At 37.0% G+C, this 20,444-nt stretch overlaps 1 pseudogene; it reads right to left on the reverse strand.

The window, feature by feature from the left end:
- Positions 1–2,982: 2,982 nt before the first annotated feature.
- On the reverse strand, positions 2,983–3,081 carry LOC132315227 (small nucleolar RNA R71; annotated as a pseudogene).
- Between the last annotated feature and the right edge of the window lie 17,363 nt (positions 3,082–20,444).

Consider the following 20,444-nt stretch of genomic DNA (forward strand, 5'->3'; position numbering starts at 1 on the left):
GAATCAAAGAAAGGAGCAAAGTAGGAGCATAAGGAAGCAAGTAGTGAAAATTCAGCAAGTTCGATCGATCTCAAAAAATATTCGATCGATCGAAAGTTCATCGATCTCAGCATTCTAAGATGGATCCAAGCTCTTTTGGCCTTATCCAAAGATCCCACAAAGTTCAATCGATCCAACTTTCTTCCGATCGATCGAAAAGATTCCATCTTATCCACTTATACCACCCTACCTACCACATTTGTCTCTTTCCCAAAAATATCTTCAAAATATCTCATATTTGTTTTTATCCAAAAAGGCGCCACCATAGAGGATCGATCCAACTTAAATTCGATAGATCTCAGCCATGTTCGATTGATCTCACCACAAGTTCGATCGATCGAACTTCCCAAAACCCGAGAAAATCCAATTTCCATCTCATTAAAAGTTGTCTCATATCCAATCATTGGTAGGAATAATGGTGTACGAACCCAGCTCATTGGGGGTGATATTTAACCTACCTATATAAAGAATATGAGCCATTCTTGTGATATACTTTTGATGTGTGATATACTTGATAGTAGATACACACAATAGAGACACTTTTCCATATTCTTAGTGAGGAAGAAAAGAAGAAAGGAGGAGGCTAGAGACACAAGCTTGGAGTTCTTCTATCAACCAAGAAGAGAAGCAATCTCTACCATGGAGTTAGCCCTTAAGGGTTGGAGGACATCATCCATAAGTGGCTAGACATCCTCTTGGGACTAGAGTTAGCCCTAAGCATGCTTTCTACATCTTGATTTATGTAATTTTTTAGGGGATTTGTATTGTGATACATGTTTTGACACTTATATATATATATATATATATATATATATATATATATATATTGTTTATTCAATGATTTGTGTAGTTTAATGCTTCCAATTGATCATTTCATTCTATCCATATGTCTATGTATGCTAGAATAGATGTTCATGTGTTTGTCTTTATTTCTTGTGTTATTAATGCATGTCTATGTGTATTAATGCTATAGATCTAGAGATTGTCAAGACATAGTGCTTAATGGAATGCTCTTATGGTTTATTTGATGGTTCATACTCATTTCTTAATGGATTGTGCCTCTCCCTTAGTTTAATTAGTTTAATTTCATGACATTAGCTTAATTGTAGTGTAGTTGTAGTGTAGATGTTAAATGGGAGGACAATCTATGCTTGTTGGTTGATGTTCCATACTTATGCATATATCTCTAACCTTGTGATATGTTTGGATTGTGAGCTAAAAGAAAGGATTAATGGCTTAGTTTGATATATTGTGTTATCCACCATGTTGCTTAGACAATATATGCTTAATTTGTCATCCATGCTTGTTGAAACAACCACACACTTACACTATGTTGCAATACATATGTTTTCCTCCTCATTAATCATTCATTAAGACTGTAGAAAAGCTATGCTTAGTGGTGATCTCTAAATCCCAAGATCTCTTTCTCTTATTTTCTCCCTATTACATTTAATCGTTTACTTTAGTTTAAATTGCATCTTAGTGTAATTCAACCACTAACCAATCTTTTGATCACTCGACCTACTAACTCTAATCTCGATTCCACAACTTAATACAACCCACCAATCCCTTGGGACGATCCCTACTCGCCCTAACTATATTTTTAGTGAAAGGTAGTAGTGGGAATTTGTAAATATAAAACTTGGCCACATTCATCATAGCCCTACACCACTATCTTTTGGTGCACAAACTTTGGATTGGGGACGGCACAACACCAAGTTTTTGGCGCCATTGCCGGGGATTGATTGAAGGCAACGTCGTATTTGTAGAATCAATTAGGAATTAGTACTCTTTTAATCGTGTCTTTACTTTGTTTTCATTTTGGTTACTTATTATGTTGGTTCTTGTTTGACTAGGTGCATTGAAAAGAAGGTGAGCAAAGGAGCATTTCAAGCAAGGAGCCAAGCAAAAGCAAGGAAAATGCAAAAATCTAAAAAATTTGCAAGGCTAAAATTGAAAATTAAATTGAAGTGCTAAAGGACCCTTTGTGAGTGCTTTTTTAACTCAATCTCTAGTTAAATCGTCAGCCCGCGTGGAGGCTTATATTTTAATTCTTAGATAAATCGTGAGCCCACGTGGAGGCAATTTTACTTTCCTTTGCATATTGTTGATAGCATGGCAGTATGGGATCATTATATGTGGAGGAACTTTGTTGATTGTTAATTTGTTTCGAAGGTAAAGTGTTTGTTCATTGCTTGTTGCTTGTTGTGTTTTGTTGTGCATGGATGGTCGTAGATCATTGAAACCTACTCTTATCCCTCTAAATTTTCATCTTGAATCTGTTGTTCGAAACCCTAGGGGAAGAGGAAATTCTAGTCAATCCATTTCATCAATGGAAAGACATAATGAGGACCATGTGGAGGACCTTGGTCACATAGACCAACAAGGCATCCTCTACCCCAATGTGCATTATGATAACATGCAAGTACCATTAGGCATGCCGAGGCCATTCATTCACCCACCATAACAACAAGGCCAAGTTCCATTGGGAATGCCAAGGCCAATCTATGCTCCACCACTTCCCGTTATTCAAGGCAATCAAGGTGTCCATGTTGCACCTCCAATTGCTAATCCTCCTCTCGTTTTAAGAGATCACTATGTGCCTAATGAATACAATGCACCCACATGCATTCAATTGCCACCATTTAGAGCACACCACTATGAGATCAAATCACAAACCATTCAAATGCTTCCTACCTATCATGGACTTCCAAGTGAAGAACCTTACAAGCATTTGGATGAGTTTCTTGAAGTATGTTCCACCGTGAGATACATGGACATGCCGGAAGAGGTCTTAAGGCTTAAACTTTTTCTATTCACCCTTAAAGACAAGGCAAAATATTGGTTTAACAATCTTAGGCCTTTTTCAATAACTTCTTAGGCAGAAATGCAATAAGAGTTCTTGAAGAAGTATTATTCGGTTTCTAAGACCAATGCCATGAGAACCTCAATTCGAGAGTTTTCACACGGGGATGGGGAAACGTTCCATGAGGCATGGGAAAGATTCAATGAATTACTTAGGAAGTGTCCACATCATGACATGGCCAAATGGCAATTAGTTCAATATTTCTTTGAGAGCTTATCGGACAATTACAAGGGCATGGTTGATGCTTCCATGGGTGGCTATTATATTGATAGGCATGAGGATAACGCATGGTGTCTTTATGAGAGCATGAGTGAAAATTCTTTACATCAAACTTTATCTTCTAAGAATGGTAGGAATTCAAATGGAAAGAAGAGTGTTGGCTTACATCAAGTTGACCATTCCAATGAAATAGCTGCCGAGATGAAATCCTTATCTCAAAGGTTTGATTAATTCTTGATCAACCAAAACTCAGCAAATCAAGTATCTTCTATCCCTAACCATTCTAATCATGCATCCAATGAGACATGTATGACTTGTTCAAGTGTTTTACATTTTACTTCCAATTGTCCTCATGGACATGTGCAAAATGAGTATCATGAACAAGTCAATGCAACTTTTGTTAATCAAGGGAACAATCCTTAGGGCAATCACTATAATACTAGTTAGAGGAATCACCTGAATTTCTCTTGGAGAAACCAAGGGGAAGGCTCAAACCCTCCCCAAGGTGGTTTCCAAGGGACGTATGTTCCACCTCCAATGCAAAGCCAAGGTTCCCAAGGATATAGACCATTTCAATTTCAAGGAAATCAATTTTCTAATTCTCATTTTCCTAATCAACCATCATATTCTCAAGGAAATGCTAGGAGTCCCGTTTTTGAAGAGAAAGTTTTGACCACTCTAGAGGTGAACACTCAATGTAAGGCAAATAGCTAGTACTTTAAATGCTAGAGAGAAAGGGAAAATGCCTTTGAATGCCCCACAAAAGCAACAATGTGTTATGGAGACTCACTCCTCATCGGATGGTCACACAATAAAGCATGCCAATGCGGTGACAACCTTGAGAAGTGGGAAGATTGTGGACAACCAAGTAGGTATGTCCAATGAAGAGAGTGAACCAGTGCAACCACAAGTTGACACCCGTCCCGTTCCTCATCCTATTCCTCTTTCATTGTATATGCATGATCTTTCAAATGAGAATATCTTGAAAAGTGATTTGAAAAGTAATTTTGAAAAGAAAAATTTGCAAAATGATTTTAAAACTTCTTGTGTTGAAGAGACTTCAAAGAAAATGTTTGAAAAGGTTTTTGAGCCAAGAGCTCCATTTCTGGATGCCGTAAAAGGATCCATTTCAATTGACAAGCAAAAGTTCAAAACAAATGAAATTATGGATGTGTTTAGGCAAGTGAAAGTTAATCTTCCACTTTTGGATGTAATCAAGCAAATTCCAGCTTATGCCAAGTTCTTGAAAGACTTATGCACCCAAAAGAGGAAGAACAAAAGCCAAACACCTAGAAAAGTGGTCTTAACCAAGCAAGTAAGCTCAATTTTGCAACATAACACTCTTCCAAAGTTTAAGGACCCCTTTTCACCTACCACTTCATGCATCATTGGAGATCATATCATTAATCGGGCTCTCCTTAATTTGGGAGCAAGTGTTAACTTTCTTCCATACTCGGTATATGTCAAATTAGGCTTAAAAGACTTGAAACCGACGTCGGTAGTTTTACAACTTGCCGACTGATCCATAAAAAAGCCTAGGGGTATTATTGAGGATGTCTTTATCAAGATTGATAAATTATTCTTTCCTGTTGATTTCGTTGTCATCGACACGGAACTGGTTCCAAATCCTAAGAGCCAAATTCCAGTTATCCTTGGCCGTCCCTTCTTGGAAACCGCGAATGCCAACATTAATTGTAGGATGGGGATAATGAAGATCTCATTTGGCCACATGAAGGTGAAGTTAAATATCTTTAATCCGACCCCCAATTCATTTGAGAAGCATGAGAAGTGAATGTTGTAGAGAAATGTCATGACCATACATGTGAAGGAATAAAGCCTTTGTGCGAAACCAAAATTCCAAAAAGTTCATCTTCAACCTTGAAACCAAAGAAAGTTGTTTCAAAATCTTGTTTTGAAAGGGCATGGAAGCCCAATGATCGTGTTGACCAAGAACCAAAACTTCTTTTGAGCTTAATCCAACAAGTTCCTTAGAGAACCATTTGTTGGGTGGAGTTCAAAACACTTATCACCCCAACAAGGAGGGGATGCACTACAAGATGTTTGACCCGGGCTAAAAGAGCCCAACGTCTTACTAGAGACGTTAAAGACTAGTACATTTCGTAGGGTGTCACAACCCTATTCCTCCCTCATTTCTATTTTAAATTTCATTTCTTGCGAAGTCTAGATATTTGGTTTAGGGTCATATACATTGCTTGGAACTGTGCTTAGGATTGCATGTACTTTAATGTTAAAAATGAGCATTTTGCATAAGTTCGATCGATCTCCAAGGAGGTTCGATCGATCGAACTCCATACCTGCATCCAATCACCTCTCTGTCCCATCATTCGAACTTGTTCCTAGATTGATCTTTAGTTCTTTGATCAATCCAACTTCATCTTGGATCGATCTGCAGTCTCAACACTTAGAAAAATTTTGAACCTGCATCCCACCTGCATATTTCAGCTCTCTGTCCCATCGATCGAACATTGTGATACCCCTCGGATCCGAGACACGGGTTGATCAAGCTCGAGCCCAAACCCGAGGGAAATATCAAACAATTAATATATAACCGAACACAGAATACAAGATAAAATAAATAATAACAATAAGCTGGAAGAATACTAATTGAAATCCTCAAAATATAATTAATGAAATCTGTTAAATCCAAACTCCAAAACTCCATAAGTTACAACTCGGGAATCCATCTAGTGGACCCCTTATTATTAAAAATCCCAATTGAAACTAGAATATCTGAAATAAAAACTTGAGGTAAACATAGAAAAGATTCCTACGTAGTCGGAGGAATGAATGTCTGTATCTGCTTTGCACGTCCAAGCTCTAACCCTAGAACTGACGAACACCTGAAAAATAAGAGAATGGGTCAGGCCCACATGCAAGTCCTATTCTACTATGATCCAAACAGTAATCCGATACGCAGATACATCCTAGAAAGACTCAACAATATCTAGAGTAGTCCATATGTATATATATAGTACACACTATAGGACGCTCACTAGTCTAGTAGGTCTGTCTCAGCCTGAGTAAAGAAACCATGCAAATTGCACAATAATGTGGTCATGTGTACCTAGACCTACCAGGGAACAACACCTATGTCCAGTTATCCATCCTAGGCGATATACACGCCCTAACCATGATCCTGAGACTCAAGCTCATACCATGGTACCATATAATAAATATATAAAGTCCGTACTCCTTCTAATACAAAATAGCATCCATCTGTGTAGTGGTCTAGTATATGTATAATCATCCGTTCTGAAACCATATTAAGTCATCCAACTATTTTGTTGACATGACACAAGTAGGTAATGGACTTAACCTATATGGTTAATTCATACCTTAATCCAAATTAAGTAGGACTTAGGATTTGATCCAATCCATACCTAGTATGTCACCGTCCCATACCGGTACATACAATCCTTATGTTTACACGATTGACCAAATAGTGATAAGTGCAAATCAACTATACTCCAGAATAAGCACACATACAAATCTAATAAGTGTATGATCAAATTATACATCCAGTACATGATCTAAAAGTCACATTCTAGTCCTTTAAAATGTTAGAGTAAAATACAGCATCTACCTCCTCTAAAACAGTACCATAACTTGATGCATTAAATAGTATAGTTAAACATCAATTAATTTCCATTTAAGCATACCTATTTTTTCAAAACATATAATACATGCTTATACAACAGTTTAACCATGAACAACAGTTTAAAATATACTAGAAACCAAAGTGCTTTATAGAAACAGTAAACAATGTCAAGGTATAATTCAACCTTCCATATGCAGTGTATTAATAAACTGTAGGTTATTTCATGCTTCAAAATTAATACTAACATGCTTCCCAATCCTTTTAAATCTCTAGAATAAATTTTATAAACCATCCACAGCCCTTGGAACCACTCAGAAACCTTCCTACAGGCCAAACTGAACCCAAAACCACGTAAAAACCAAAATCAGAGGTTGGAGCCGCCTCCTTCCACATTGGAGCCACCTCCACTGCATGTGGAGCCGGCTCAACCTCTTGTGGAGGCGGCTCCACCCTTGGGGTGAGCCTGCTCTACTCCACTGTGAGCCGTTGCGCGTAATCTGATCATCTTTTTCGCCTCCGGTGAAGTTCAGAGGCTCCGTATAATTTTTATAACTTATTCTAGAGTTCAATTGATGTTCCAGAGTTAATTATAAGCACGGTCACATCCCATATACATGAAAGATGTTCAGGTTTAAACATTAACGCAAACAGACTTTCAAGTGAGAACTACTTCTAACCAACAACAGAATTATGCAACGATTTAAAAATTGATACCAACAAAATTACAGGATGAATTATAATATTTATTTAATCCATTTTAACGTTGGTTTAATCCCTGGAGTCATCCTAAACATGCATAGATCACGAATTAAAGGGAAAGAGAAGAATAGTGACTTGCCTTTAAGTTTCAAATTTGAAACTCTAAACTGCCGTCTCCTGAATTTTCCAACGAGGTTTCCGACTGTTATTCCACCTTCGTCACTCTAAGTTTAGTCTCAGTTGAAACCCACAACCCCAACTTCCTTCCTCTCTGTAACTCTCTCAAGTTCTCCTCTCTGCTTCTCCCAAAACCACAACTGTTGCTCTATGTATGTTCTCTATTTCTTAGGTACGTGAGAAGAACTTTGTGTATTTTCTAAAACCCTAAACCACCGTATTACATATATTTATAGGTGTAAATTAACACTAACCCTAATCCATGTACAATAAGAGGCTAAGCCCTAATTCTAATTCTAACCGGCCCATGAAACTATCAGTTCTAACCTACGGCGGCTCTTATAACTGTAACCCTAAGTTACCTTAAAGAAATACAGTGCATTAAATAAATAAAACAATTAAAGCAGTATTAAAAATTAAACAGGTACTTAATCCACGGTACATAAATTCAGCACTTTATTTAATCTAAACAATTAATAATTACCAATTAAACAACTAATCTTTAATCAACAAAATAAAACAATTTAAACAATTGATCAAAGAAAAACCAAACAAATACAAATAACAAATTAAATAAAAGAAGAAAAAAAAATATATAAATATAATTAAACAATTAAATAATACCAGGACTATCCTTTTAAAATTAGGGGTATTACAAACATGTCTGCAGATTTTTGCATGTTCAATCGATCGGAGTTCATCTGAGATCGATCTTGGAGAGATCGATCTTTGTTCTTTGATTTACTATTTTAAGTTTGATTTTTTTTGTTTTGAATTTCAAATTTAAATTATATATTTTATTTTGTTTTATATTCCAAAAATAGTTTATTTTATTTTTATTTTATTTAGTTTTGTTCTTTTTTTAAAAATAATAATAATAATAAATAAATAAATAAATTTCAAAAGCTTCAAAACAATTTTGTCTTTTAGTGAGAAGAGATCGATCACAGTTCGATCGATCTGAGATTTCAGTTCGATCGATCGAACTGGTAACGAAATGTTTTTAAAAATCAAATCTAGGGTTGTTAGATCGATACCACAGATCGATCTAACACCCTCTCCTTCGTCCCTCGCCGCTGCAACTCACCTCCCCACCTCCGGCGACTCCTTCTTACCTCGAATCTCTCCACTTCATCTCAGATTTCATATCTCATCTTCATCTCATCTTATCTCTCGGTTTGAGGTAAGATCCGAACCCCCCCTCTTTTGATTTCAAGCTTTAATTTCATGAATCCATGTTTTAAATGTTAGATCTAAGGTGTTTTGAAGATGAATTTTGCCATTGATGAAGTTTTAAAGCTATGTATATATGTGTATATATATGTATATATAGGTTTTATATTTTTTTTATTTTAATCTTGATTTTGGGGGTTATGGGCCATGGAAAGTGACCAAATATGTTGATTTTTTGTGTAGAGGGGACCACAAGCTTGTTTGTGAGGCCCCCGTGCCATCCACGTCATAGATCTGTGACTTTTCGAGTTTCACCTCATAGTTCGATCGATTAAACTTTTTATCCGATCGATCTTAACAGATCGATCTCACTTATTCTCGATCGATTGAACTTGCATCAATCTCATATTTTTGTGATCGATCGAACTTCACAGATATGCATCACACATTTCACACAACATCTCTTGTGTTTCATGATATCTCATACATGCCCAATGCTTGTATTTTCCACATTGGATGCATTCCATACTCATACTGTCTAGCATACTTCACATCATGTCACTCATTCCTTGTCACTTGCATAAATTTATGTTCCTTATTTGTTTTATTTATCTTATTTGACATACATGATTCTATAAATTGTGCTTTAATTCTTTATAGTAGCACTGACTTCCTTTTTGTAAGTGTTCCTTTTATTTTACAGGCCATGGCTAGGGTCAAGACTGTTGCTCGCGGACATTATCACCGCAGGGCCAAGCAGAGATTGGACGACAAGGCAGGTCCATCTCACGCCCAGGACCCCATTCATGAGTCCGAGCCAGAGCCCTCTCATATTCAGGAGGAACCAGCAGAGCCTACTCCACCTCAGTCTCTGTCCGCTGATAGTAGACTACAATCTTCAGCTAAGGTATCTTCTTCACAGGCTGGTGCTGACGCTGAACACATACCATCTCCATCACCACCACCAGCTCAGCCAGCCCAGGCCTTAGACCGGCCACTGCCGAGATACTCACGCCTTCGAGTGGCGCATGAGTCGGTCTTCGACATAGATTACTTCTCCCGGGCTGTTCTTACCAGAGTAGCATATGACGATATAGACCGGAGGGGCATCTCAGCCATACTAGCCCCTGTCACATACCCAGTGTACCCGAGGTTGGTCTGGATGTTCTTTCAAGAACCTCTGACCTACCCCGAGTAACCTAGCGGAGCTGCGGACTACCATTGACGGCTACCCTATCAGTATCATGGTGGACATTCTTTCTAGATCTTACCGTTGTCCACATGTCTGCCCTCCCGATCTCTAGGATACATATCCTACCTTATGGAGGCCCTCATATGCAGACATGGCCGTTGCACTCACAGGTCACTATGTCGGTGGCGAGACTTTCACCACCTGGACTTATCTGCCAGACGACCTGTGGTTCTTCGATTCAGTGCTATACCGAAATGTTTTCATGGCCGGCCACAAGATATAGAGGCACGATGACTATCTTACAGCTTTATATGCCTTCTATACAGGGCACTTGTTATCCATTCTTGCGCTCATTTGGAGCATTATGATGAAGCTGAATGTTGACCATATTAGCAAGGCCAAGCCCAAAAGGGCTAAATATCTCCCATTCGGCCATCTTATCACACAGATTCTGAGAGACCAATGTTATCCCTTCCAGCCACGGGAGCGTACTGAGTCTGGGGCCTGTACATTCCAGAAGAAGGATTGGGATAAGAGCTACAAGTCTCTTATCAAGAGTCTACAAGATGACGCTGTCGAGACAGCTGAGGAGCTAAAGAGAGAGGAGTTGGAGTAGGCAGCGGCAGCAGCAGCAGAGTAGGTGGTGGACAATGTACCAGTTGATCCGGCTACCATGCACATAGATATTGACTTGAAGCAGCCCATAGAGGACCCAAAACATCACTCTCCGGTTGGGTCGCCCGTTCATGATGAGAAGCAGGCTCAGGATGCACATCATTTTCCTGACCCAACAATACCTGAGGCTCCAGCACAGACACCCGACTTTGGAGAGCGCATCCAGGCTTTGGAGGATGCCTAGGCTCTATCCGAGCAGACACTGTCTCTATTCGAGATGACATTACTTCACTCCGCACGGATGTCATAGCTGCATTACGTGATCTATCCAGAGACATCCGCAAAGCACGCCCTGCCGGTCCTTCCTCCTCTACTTGATCTTTCCATTCTTCTTATTTCTCTTATATATCTGTGATATTTGCATATTTTTGATACTGTTATATTATTTTTGTAGCCAGTCTGTTGGCCTTGTTATCTCACTGGATGTACTGTACTTTATTCTGATTTTCTATTTTATCCATGATCTTTTGGATGTCATATTCTTCTATTGATATATCTGTCTGTGACTGACTCCATCAGGTGCATCCCAATGACTTCAATAAGAGAGAGAGTGCTGCCAAAATTTTCAGGACCACCCTTATACCTCTCTCAATTTTCAGTTGCTATCCCATTTACACTTGCATGTCCACTGTGCACTGTTATTATCCCTTTTGTTATCTGATGAGTTTTATCCAAGTGCCAAATTTTTAGGACTGCAGTTAATCCCAAGTTTGGGGGGGCTACGCCACCTATTTTGGATACTTCTGTCCCGACTATTCTTTGCTATAGTTGCACTGGTATACTCTTTCCTTTTGTTCTCTTTGCACATTGAGGACACTGTGCCATTTAAGTTTGGGGGTAATAGTGTAATTTACAGTGTTTGCTTTAAATTCAAAATTTTTAACATGACTTGTATATTTGAGGGATTTTCTATGATTGGTCCATAACTAGCTATGATTTTGATCTTTTGATTACTATATTGCTTAAAATTTAAAAATTGCTTGACTTAAGAGTCCAATACTCCTTGTATCCCTTGTGGATGCCATTTCGGAGTAAATTTTTCAAAAGATTGATATCATGCTTGCACTTGTGGTCCACATCATCCTGATTTTGTGATTGTTTTGAGATTCACTCTACTATTCTACACTAGCACAAGTGCACAATAGCATTCAATTGTGGGGTATATGCTTTGTTGATTATTGAATTGGTTATTTCCCAATTAGGCTAGTAGTGCATTGAAAGCTTTTATTTCGATAAAGGTGGATAACAACCCCTTTTCACTAAGTAGCCGGGATTCTAGCCTCATCAAGCACTGAACTTCTCGCGCCGAAAGGTGGAGAGCCAAAACTCTAGGTTAATAATTGAACGTAAAAAAAAAATAAAAAAGCGAGGACTTCTCCCAAAAGGTGAAAAGTGGGAAATGATTAGATGGAGGTTGTCTTGATTTGTAGCCTAGTTGATTTGAGCTTGTAAGTCCTTAGGGGTGTTTGAACACTTAGTGCCCTAAAGCCGTCTGGTTTGGGAGTCATTGACCTAACGCTCGACCTCATGAATCGCTAGAAAGCTTAATAGATCAACACATTGCACCATGCTTCCATCTTTGATCCTAAAAAAAATAAAAAAAAATAAAAATCGAGTGAAAAGAATAAGCGCACTTAGAGCAATAAAGCTTTAATAAAAGGTCCACTCTTTGTCTTAATGATCGATACTAGATTTGTGTACTAGTTTGAGGGTAAGGATATGATCATTTCTTTAGTTAGCTAAGATAGCAACATACTTGATGTCGGTCCACTTAAATAGGATTCTAGAGTTGTTTTGATTTGCATGATCATTTTCTTGATGTGTGGAGGACCATACTTGCTTGCTTGATGTTGAAATTTTGGGAGATTGCTTAGAAAGGGTTGAAAAATTGCATACTTGAGGTAGTTTTCTCCCAATGCTTATTTGCAATATTGGTGCCTCTTTTGCGACAATGAGCTTAATGTTTGTGGGTATCATTTCTGGACACCCTCACGAGCCTTCACTCGTCCACTAGGGGTAACCTAGGGGTTTAAAAAGCTTGTTGCATATGCTAAATGTAATCGTGTTCCCTATGAAAGTGGCGTTATCCATTTATTGTTTTCTAGTTCATAGTTGAACAATTGTTCATTTCATTCATTTACTTTCTAGTTCATTGCTAGGGACTAGCAATATTTAAGTTTGGGGGTGTGATGAATGCTGAAAAATGTGCATTTAAACCCCTTAAGCTTAGGTATTCTAGGACCTTTATCTATCTTATTTTTCTGCTTTAGATTGATTTTGTATTATTTCCATTTTCAGATACTTATACCCAAAATAAGCTAACTCAGCTAAATAAGAGCATAATTGAAGCAATCTTGAAATGAATTAAAGAAATAAGCAAAGTGGGAGCAAAAGGAAGCAAGTGGTGGAAATTCAGTAAGTTTGATCGATCTCAGAAAATATTCGATCAATCAAAAGTTCATCGATCTCAGCATTCCAAGATGGATCTAAGCTCTTTTGTCCTTATCCAAAGATCCCACAAAGTTCGATCAATCCAACTTTCTTTCGATCGATCAAAAAGATTCCATCTTATCCACTTGTACCACCCTACCTACCACATTTGTCTCTTTCCCAAAAATATCTTCAAAATATCTTATATTTGTTTTTATCCAAAAAGGCACCGCCATAGAGGATCGATCCAACTTAAATTCGATAGATCTCAGCCATGTTCGATCGATCTCACCACAAGTTTGATCGATCGAACTTCCCAAAACCCGAGAAAATCTAATTTCCAGCTCATTAAAAGTTGTCTCATATCCAATCATTTGTAGGAATATTGGTGTACGAACCCAGCTCATTGGGGGTGATATTTAACCTACCTATATAAGGAATATGAGCCATTCTTGTGATATACTTTTGATGTGTGATATACTTGATAGTAGATACACCCAATAGAGACATTTTTCCAAATTCTCAGTGAGGAAGAAAAGAAGAAAGGAGGAGGCTAGAGACATAAGCTTGGAGTTCTTGAAGAGAAGCAATCTCTACCATAGAGTTAGTCCTTAAGGGTTGGAGGACATCATCCATAAGTGGCTAAACATCCTATTGGGGCTAGAGTTAGCCCTAAGCAAGTTTTTTACATCTTAATTTATGTATTTTTTAGGGGATTTGTATTGTGATACATGTTTTGACACTTTTATATATATAGATCTTGTTTATTCAATGATTTGTGGGGTTTAATGCTTCCAATTGATCATTTCATTCTATCCATATGTCTATGTATGCTAGAATAGATGTTCATGTATTTGTCTCTATTTCTTGTGTTATTGATGCATGTCTATGTGTATTAATGCTATAGATCTAGAGATTGTCAAGACATAGTACTTAATGGAATGCTCTTGTGGTTTATTTGATGATTCATACTCATTTCTTGATGAATTGTGCCTCTCCCTTAGTTTAATTAGTTTAATTTCATGTTATTAGCTTAATTGTAGTGTAGTTGTAGTGTAGATGTTAAATGGGAGGACAATCTATGCTTGTTGGTTGATGTTCCATACTTATGCATATATCTCTAACCTTGCGATGTGTTTGAATTGTGAGCTAAAAGAAAGGATTAATGGCTTAGTTTGATATATTGTGCTATCTACCATGTTTCTTAGACAATAAATGCTTAATTTGTCATCCATGCTTGTTGAAACAACCACACACCTACACTATGTTGCAATACACATGTTTTTTCCCTCATTAATCATTCATTAAGAGTGTAGAAAAGTTATGCTTAGTGGTGATCTCTAAATCCCAAGATCTCTCTCTCTTATTTTCTCCCTATTACATTCAATCGTTTACTTTAGTTTAAATTGCATCTTAGTGTAATTCAACCACCAACCAATCTTTTGATCACTCGACCTACTAACCCTAATCTCGATTCCACAACTTAATGCGACCCACCAATCCCTTGGGACGATCCCTACTCGCCCTAACTATATTTTTAGTGAAAGGTAGTAGTGGCAATTTTTAAATGTAAAACTTGGCCACATTCATCATAGCCCTACACCACTATCTTTTGGTACACAAACTTTGGATTGGGTATGGCACAAAACCATGGACCCCTAGAATTCCAAACTAAATAAGTAACTGAAAAATGTTTACATCTGAAAACAAAAACATAAACAAAACTCCTAAATGGAAGCGGAAGAATAAAGTAAACTGATCCCTACTCAGCACGAACAACCTCTACTCTTGACGAACACCTGAAAAATAATGGTGGGTCAGGCCCACAAACAAGTTTTACTCTACTACAATCCAAGCAGAGATCCGATACACGTATACATCCTATTCAACTCAATAATAGCTATATAGTCCGTACATAGATATACCCACACTAAGGGACTCTCACTAGACTATGCAGGGCGTCTTAACCTGAATAGAAGACAATATGCAAAACGTACCTAAGTGGGCATGAGTACCTAAGCCTAATAGGGTATACCTTAACCAACATAGCCAACTACGCATCCTATTGCATATACGCTCCCTAACTGTCGACACTGAGACTCAAGCATATGCCACGGTACCATAAATATATATATTTAAAGTCCTATCCTATCCATCTAGAGGAAATCCAGTTAGTCATTCAGCTTGTTCAACTGCACAGACTAAACATCCAGAGGAAATCTAGTTAGTCGTTCAGCTTATTCAACTACACAGACTAAACATCCGGAGGAAATCCAGTTAGTCGTTCTGCTTATTCAACTGCACAGACTAAATATAAGTAGGATTCTATATTTATAATCCATTCACTTATTCCTTATAGGTAGGATGTAGTATTTTGAAACTAATACGTCCCTAGTACGCCACCGTCCCATACCGATGTATACAATCCATCCATCCAGCAGTTGATAAAACAAATAATGAATGCAAATATCAACTAATCCATAGATTCCATATAACTGACAGAACAAGGATAAATGTTTATATCAATTAATTCCATAGCAAGCATAATAACATTGGCCAATTATCATGCTTATATTTTCAGTCCAACAATTGATGTGACAAATGCTGAAATTTAAACATCAATTTAATCCTTAACAAGCATAACAAAAATATAAGATTTGACATGCTTATTTTTCCAATGATACATGATTTGAAACATATAATCACTGAACTAAAATTGCTAAAATAAATCCAAGCAATTTAATTTTCCATAGCCAAAACTAGTATGCATAAATTGTTAAGAAATTGTTTTATAACTCTGTGTTGTCCAATTCCTTAAGCATATGAAGTGTATTATGCATTCTAGAACCTTCCAAAGTTCATTTAACCCATTTAGATTAATTAAAATAGGTTTAAAAATAATTTTAGGCAATTAAAACCAACATCTAGGTCGCGGTCCAACTTAGCAGGCTGAGTTCCCAACTGAGCAGGCTGAGTTCCCAACTTAGTCGGCTGAGTTAGTGCTGAAGTCGACTTCTTCTTCTGTTCAGCCTCTGTAAACCCTAAAACTCCATAGTTAAGGCCTCTGAGCTTCAACCTAAGTCCCATACGTCCATACTAAATTGTTTTAAGTGTTTTAGTAGGCAACAAATCAACTTAAACAACAGTTCATGCATAAAAATCTAAGAATAAAGAAGTCACGAACAAGCATATATAATCATGAAACTCTCTGTTTTAGTCCGATTAAGCATACATGATTATTCCATTTTAATTGTTTAGGTCTCTTGGAATATCCTAGGTATGTATAGAAACACATATCAAAGGGAGAGAGTAAGAGAAGAACTTGCCTCTTAAGGATTTTGGATTGAAACATTAAACCTCCTTCTCTGTGTTCTTCCCCTGATTCCGGCGACCTTGGTTGCCGTCCAACCTTCTGCTCCTCTGTCCTCACCCCACGAACAATCTCTCCTTCTTCCTCCTAAGGTTTAGCCTTGACCCCATTGGCCAAGCCTCTCTGTTTCTCGCCCCTCTCTATTTTACGTGATGGGTTTGTAAAAACCCCTAGCAGACACAAACTTATATATATATACTACTTATAATGTAACCTAATCTTAACCCCTCTCCAATTCCTTCCATCAATAACCAAGAAAAGAAAAAGAAAACAAATAAATAATATATATATATATATATATATATATTAATAAGTCTGCTAAAACTAACGTGATAATGTACATACATAAATAATTATTAACATTATAACTATATAAATTATACATATAATATAAAACTGATTATAGTTATATTAATATTAACTATTAATAACAATTAATAATTAAAATAACTATATATATATACCCATATATATGTGTACAACCATCCATGGGTAAATATTCGTACTCATCCAACTCCCATCCAAGTAGTCCATGCGACCCATTGGGTTGGTCTATTGCTACTATCCAAATCTATCATTTAAAATAAAAATAAAATAAAACATAAAGCAATTTAAATCATTTAATCCTAACAAAATTAGAATTAAACCACGCATCATTTAAACAAGTAAAATACCCAATTAATTAATTACACAAACACCTAATTAAATCAAATAAATCACATAAGCAATTAATACAAATAATTATATAATCATGTAGCCACATAAACACATAGCCACGTAGGCACATAATCACATAATTAAATAAAATGTAATAAAATAAATAAGTAAATTCCCTTTTTATCCTTTTGAAAACTAGGGATATTATATTCTTTCCCCCTAACAACAGGAATTCCGTCCTCGGAATTCATGAAACTCTGAATTATTTTTCTTTTAAATTCATTTCTGTTTCACTCTGTTTATATGCTCCACTGAATTCCAAAGCATCCAAAAAAAATGTGGTTCCTATTTTTAAGAAACCCAAAAACCTTGCCACATAGAAATTGGATCTAATATCGCAATCTTACCCAATATTGAGTCAAGGGTAACGAGACATAATCCTCCAAGTTTCATAGCATATATGCACAAAACTCCTATGCACCCAGCGCTAACTATTTGGTAACGCAAATCTATAGGCTATTGCCTCAATAGATAAATAAAATCCTCAAAAAGTCAATTTAATAAGTAAAACTGACCTTCTTCCAAAAATCACCTTGCTTCCTATATGGAAGACAGCACGAACAACTACTTCCTGATAGAAAACTCTATTATATGAGTTCTACTATTTCCAGAACCTACTGCCGCCTCCCAACCGCGCGCAGACCACTACAAAAGAGAGTATTTCTCTCCGACGTGTCTATAAATGAAGTCAAGGTCTAATTGTACAACCCTTACTTCCATTTCAAATCAACAAATTAGAGGTTTGCACATGTAATATACATAACCTCAAAAAGTTGTCACACCGACCTCCTTTTGCCAACATCATCGTAACAAGATCCTAAAAAGCAAAATAAATGCTTTCAAATTGTCTAGGAAAACCTAAGATATAGGCCTCAAGCATATCCTCCACGATCTAAGTTAATTTCTCGATCAATTCCTCCATATAAAGATATAAAGCAAAGTTGCGGCTCTAAAATCTTCAGAGAACTCCTTCTAAATAGCATTTTTTCCTCCACTATAGTGGATATTGACATGCTATAATACCACTATCAGTGCAATGTAAAACTGATATGAAGCTCTAAAATGAACATTACTCCAATTAATGTCCATAATCAAACTCACTCAATCCAGCACTATTTACCCACATGGAATTAAAATTCCAATTCAATGTCAATAATTCCTACCAAGTATCCACTCCTGATTAGTCCTACTCCCATTTTGATATGAAGTGGCAAAAATCTCCAATGATATCCAATTAGCAATTTTTCACCTTTCTAACAGGTGTTTCTCTTAGAGACAATTTTGTACATGTCCCTATCTATTCCTGTTCACCAAAACTGACATTTGATGTCTTGATGTACCTTATAACCATCTGAGTTGGCCAAGAAAAGAAAAAAAAATTACGAATTTCACATCTCAGTCACTCCAACAGCATTTACAGAACCTTCTAATCCTCCTCCAGTACCTTAAGCTTTATTTGAGTAAGGTAACACCTCCTCCAGGGTTAGCTCCGATATTCTACGTTGACCTCCTTAATTACCTTGGTAATAACAAGTGTCATTATTACACATGCTATACATTCAGCTAATAACTCAACAACGAGCTGAAAGGTTTAAATATCATATCGGTTGTTGAGATCATCCAGTTCCATATTCCCTTCCACCAGATAAAACTTAATGCAAAATGTGAATCACCACTTCAATTCATCTAAGCCGCCTCGTGATCCATTCTATTCGTATGAACTGATATCTTACCAGTCCAAAATAGACAAAATTATGCTGATTTAATTTATCAGTCAACTAATATCCCAACCAGAATCCTGACCTTTGTGTAAAATCAGCAATCCTTCAACTAAATCCGTGGAAAATGCGCTGTTATTTCCAATTCAACATAAGAAATGGCTGCAAGGATCTAGTAATCTCTGATGGTCCATCTCAACTATCTAATAAATAGTAGACTTGGAGACAATCACTATGTCCCTCCTCCTACATGTGCTCCAAACATCTGCTTTATAGCGTGATGCATCATATCTTCACCTATATGAAATAGAGAACTAAGAGTTGCGAACCTCAGTCCCTGCATCTTCCTTCCAATTTGTCTGCAGAAAGTACCGTTAGTCCGGTACCACCAGCTTTCACCTGCACCCAGTGTTTAAATTGGAGTATCTTCAAAAGCTAATTCTGTAACTAAATCTATCCACCACTAATCCGTGATAACCTTACCGGTATTGAAAGTCAATCGGTACTTCCATTTATCAAAAGTTACCTATCATTTTAACTCAATAAAAGTCAACAACCACAACATTTCCACACACACCGTGCACCTCTTCTTTATATATAGGTGATCGGTTCTATCCTCCTGTGTTTGACACACCTTGTTTCTTTAATGAAAGTAAGTGTCAATCAGATTTCTTATGTAACATCAAATAAATATGAAACCTTTTCATCCTCCAAATAAGTCATAAATTTCCCAACAACAACTAATTGTTGCCAATTATGACCTAAAAAAAAAATTCCATATTACTTACTCAAGTGATTAAGACTTAATTTCCTCCTCCATGTGCAACACCGGTAACTCCTCCTAATGACACGTCCTCATGAATAAATTCCTGTGTAAGAATAGACTGGTGAAAGTTCGTATAGTCTACGATCCTCATTCGGCGTCATTCCCATATGTACCTAAACCAGTACTAAATCCTCATTCTGACTTGGTAACAACTCCTGGAATTTCCAAGAGGATGTTCAGCAAATCCGGCACCTCTGATAACCCATCGTGGCGTTACAGTGGTCTTTATTTACTATAACCTCACGAATACCAAAACATCAACAGCCATCATTATCATGGCATTGTAATAAGATACGTATCCAGACCTAGCGTAAAAATATCAAACTAATCATACCAGATTATTTGACTCATAGTGATGGTTTAACTATCCCATCCCAAAATATACCATAATGACGCATGTCCAGGTCCAATAGATTGGCTAGAATTATGTATATCTACCAAATCCTATGACCACATGCTCACAATCCAAGCGTAAATAGCGCTATTACTCTATGTTATTAAAAACAGTAGTTGGTTGATCACATACTTGTGTCCCCAACTAAACCACATACCAAATCCCGAATAGTTAATGAAAATAAAACACGTATGGCAAACACAATACTACAAAATATACTCCTACTTAAGGCATCGTTCTTTCTAGGGAAAAGTCTCCTCAGAAATCAATCTGAAAAATTATTTTACACAATTTCCTTTTATAGTTTCATGGGTAATCCTCCAATCCTCA

Source organism: Cornus florida, unplaced genomic scaffold (genome assembly GCF_030987335.1).
Source record: "Cornus florida cultivar Cherokee Brave unplaced genomic scaffold, ASM3098733v1 CherokeeBrave_3.0.0_Hap2_Chr06, whole genome shotgun sequence".
In the NCBI taxonomy this organism is placed as follows: domain Eukaryota; kingdom Viridiplantae; phylum Streptophyta; class Magnoliopsida; order Cornales; family Cornaceae; genus Cornus; species Cornus florida.